At 42.1% G+C, this 4,111-nt stretch overlaps 1 non-coding gene across 1 annotated transcript; it reads left to right on the top strand.

Moving 5' to 3' along the window:
- The first annotated feature begins 3,516 nt into the window (after window positions 1-3,516).
- On the top strand, window positions 3,517-3,620 carry LOC148577562 (small nucleolar RNA R71). The gene has a single exon (XR_015904546.1). It is a non-coding gene; the product is annotated as a small nucleolar RNA R71 (small nucleolar RNA).
- Window positions 3,621-4,111: the final 491 nt, after the last annotated feature.

Below are 4,111 nucleotides of genomic sequence, written 5' to 3'. Positions count from 1 at the left end.
TCGTCCCAGATGAAGTATTTGGCATCATTTACCAATTTCTTCCTTTGATGCTTGTTAAATTCCAACGGCAAACTCCCAGTGGCCTTGAAGTTCGCTATGTCTGCAAACCAGGGTGCTTTGTGAATTACCATGAGTTGTTCATCAGGAAAGCACTCATTTATATGTGTGCTTTGTGCGCTTCCTTCTTCACATGGTATCCTTGATAAATGGTCTGCCACCTTGTTCTCTACACCCTTATTGTCTTTGATTTCAATGTCAAATTCCTGCAACAAAAGAACCCATCTAATAAGTCTTGGTTTGGATTCTTGTTTAGCAAGTAAGTATTTTAAAGCTGAATGATCAGTGAAGACAATGACTTTAGATCCAATGAGATAGGATCTAAATTTGTCAAATGCAAAGACTATTGCCAAGAGTTCTTTTTCAGTGGTTGTGTAATTCCTTTTGTTATCATTCAAGACCTTACTGGCATAATAAATCACATGTACCAAATTGTCTTTCCTTTGTCCTAACACTGCCCCAACAGCAAGGTTTGATGCATCACACATCAGTTCAAAAGGTAAGTTCCAATCAGGTGGGGCAATGATAGGTGCAGAGGAAAGTTTCTGTTTCAAAAGTTCATAGGCTAGCATGCAATTTTTATCAAATACAAAGGGTGTATCAGAGACAAGCAAGTTACTCAAAGGTTTGGCTATTTTAGAAAAGTCTCTAATAAACCTTCTGTAAAAGCCAGCGTGTCCCAAAAAACTCCTAATTGCATTGACATTACTTGGTGGAGGTAATTTTTCAATGAGTTCCACCTTAGCTCTGTCCACCTCAATGCCTTTATTCGAGATTTTGTGGCCAAGGACTATTCCTTCTGTGACCATGAAATGACACTTTTCCCAGTTTAATACTAGGTTGGTCTCTTGGCATCTCTTAAGCACCAAGGCAAGGTGGTGTAGGCAGCTAGGAAAAGAATCTCCAAACACAGAAAAATCATCCATGAAAACCTCAATAAATTTTTCAATCATGTCTGAAAAGATGGACAGCATGCATCTTTGGAAAGTGGCAGGTGCATTGCACAATCCAAAGGGCATGCATCTATAAGCAAAAACTCCATATGGACAAACAAATGATGTTTTCTCTTGATCTCTAGGATCAACTACTATCTGATTATAGCCTGAGTATCCATCCAGAAAGCAATAGTAAGCATGTCCTGCAAGCCTTTCAAGCATCTGATCCATGAATGGGAGTGGGAAATGGTCTTTTCTGGTGGCTGCATTGAGCTTCCTGTAGTCTATGCACATCCTCCACCCAGTGACAGTTCTTGTGGGTATGAGTTCGTTCCTCTCATTTGGCACCACAGTTATGCCACCTTTCTTGGGCACTACATGGATGGGACTAACCCATGGGCTATCAGAAATGGGGTAGATTACCCCTGCTTGCCATAACTTCATGACCTCCTTTTGTACCACTTCTTTCATGACGGGATTCAATCTTCTCTGAGCTTGAATGTAGGGTCTAGCATCCTCTTCTAACAAGATTTTATGCATGCATATGGATGAACTTATCCCCTTCAAATCAGCTAGGGTCCATCCAATGGTGTCTTGATGAGTTTGTAGCACATTGATCAATTTTTCTTCCTGTTCTTGGCTTAGGGCAGAGCTAATGATAACAGGATAGCTCTCATTACTACCCAAGTATGCATACTTGAGATTAGGGGGCAATGCTTTGAGCTCAGGTTTTGGTGCTTCCTTCTCTTCTTTCACTCTCTCTGGCATGCTTGGTATGGTTGTTTCAGCAGCCTTGATGTCACTATCTTCAATATCCTTGGTGAACTCCTCCTCTGCCACTTCCTTTGTTGTTTCCTCAAAGGTTTCTTGTACTGCAATGTCCACTACATCCACCCTCATGCATTCCTTTAGTGATTCTGATGGATAGCTCATTGCCTTGAACACGTTAAACACCAATTGCTCATCATGCAGTCTAAGAGTGAGCTCACCCTTTTGGACATCTATGATGGCTCCGGCGGTAGCCAGGAATGGTCTTCCCAGAATTATTGAAGCTTCGGCTTCTTCCTCCATATCTAACACCACAAAATCGGCAGGGAATATGAAATCTCCCACTTTTACCAACAAATCCTCAACTATCCCATGAGGGAATTTAAAAGTTCGATCTGCCAATTGGAGGGCCATTCTTGTTGGTTTGGCTTCCTCAATCTCCATTCTTCTCATCATTGTTAGAGACATCAAATTGATACTGGCCCCTAAGTCACACAAGGCCTTCTCCACCATGACTTCTCCTATGATGCAGGGGATTTGAAAACTGCCTGGATCCTTCAGTTTCTGAGGCAATTTGTGTTGAATGATGGCACTGCATTCTTCAGTCAACAACACAGTTTCCTCATTTCTCCAGCTTCTCTTTTTGGTCATTAATTCCTTTAAGAATTTTGCATAGAGTGGCATTTGCTCTATTGCCTCAGCAAACGGGATGTTGATTTGAAGCTTCTTGAAAATCTCCAAAAATCTGGAGAATTGGCCATCCTTTTCACCTTTCATCAAACGTTGAGGATATGGTGCTTTGGGTGTATACGGCTTCAGGACCTCTTTTTCTTTTTCTCTTGTTGCAGACGGTGTAAAGGATTGTCCCTGTTCCTTGTCTCTCACATTTTCCTTTGCTTCGTCCTCTGTGGTTTCCCTCGAGATCTCCTTTAGCTTTTTTCCACTTCTGAGGGTTATGGCTTTACATTCTTCCCTTGCAATAGCCTTGGCAGCATGAGAAACGCTTGGCCCAGGGATTTGCTTATACAAATACCCAATTTGATTTTCTAACTTCTGGATGGCAGCTCCTTGGTTTTGCAAGTTGGAAATTACTTCTTCCTTAAAAGCTTTCAATTCGGTTATGTCTTGACCCATGGTTGCAAGCATTCCTTCTATCCTGTTTAATTGATCTTGAAATTGTTGGTTCGGATTAGATTGGGTAGGTCGATTATTTTGGCCATGATATGATGGTTGGGAGTAAGTGTTTTGTGTGGCTTGGTATGATCTTTGGTTGGAGTTTTGGTATGTGGACTTGTTATGTTGGTTTTGCTGGTTTCCCCACCCAAAGTTTAGGTGGTTTTTCCAGCCTGGGTTGTAAGTGTTGGAATGTGGATCATATGGTTGCCTTTGTTGATTTCCTACATAATTGGCCTCTTCCCAATCACCTCCTTCAGTGCTTTCTTCCTCTTGATCTTGTGTGTGTATTGCAGCCACTTGCTTTGTTTCTAATTTCCTGGTGAGCTCTGCTAGTTGCTTGGCAAACACCTTGTTTTGGGCTAGAATTGTATCAACATGGTTCAGCTCCATGACTCCCTTAGTGTTGTGTCTCTCTGATGCATAGTAGTACTCATTCTCAGCCACTGTCTCAATCACTTCAATGGCTTCTTCCACAGTCTTTTTCCTGTTCAATGAACCTCCTGATGAATGGTCTACAGCCTTCCTTGATTCATAAGAAAGTCCATCATAGAAAATGTGTAATTGCACCCAGTCATGGAACATGTCTGGTGGGCATTTCCTTGTCAAATCCTTGAACCTCTCCCATGCTTCGTAGAGAGTTTCACCATCTTGTTGTCTAAAAGTCTGAACCTCAGATCGAAGCCTATTGACCTTTTGCGGGGGGTAGAAACGTGCCAGAAACTTGGTTTCCACCTCGTCCCATGTTGTTAGGCTCCCCCTTGGGAATGATTCCAGCCACTTAGCTGCCTTGTCCCTAAGTGAGAATGGGAACAAAAGCAGTTTATAGGCATCTTCCTGGACTCCATTAGACTTCACAGTGTCGCAAATTCTCAGGAATTTTGTGAGATGTTGGTTTGGGTCTTCATTAGCACTCCCACCAAATGAACAATGATTCTCCACAAGTGATATTAGCTGTGGTTTGAGCTCAAAATTGTTGGCCTGAATGGTTGGTTTCTGAATACTGCTACCACAATTCCCAGAGGTTGGGTTTATGTATGAACCAAGAACCCTCCTCTCAGGAATGGCATTGTTTCCATCATCCCTCTCATGGTTGTGAACTTCTCTATCCATGTTGAGATCTAAAGCTTCCTCAAAATTGTCCTCAGATTCTCCTTCAGATTCTTCTTCTCCCAGTA

The sequence above is a fragment of the Arachis ipaensis genome, chromosome B1, assembly GCF_059453495.1.
Source record: "Arachis ipaensis isolate K30076 ecotype BB chromosome B1, ASM5945349v1, whole genome shotgun sequence".
In the NCBI taxonomy this organism is placed as follows: Eukaryota; Viridiplantae; Streptophyta; class Magnoliopsida; order Fabales; family Fabaceae; genus Arachis; species Arachis ipaensis.
Note: the sequence above shows the minus strand (reverse complement) of the source record. Positions and strands in the feature narration are given on the sequence as shown.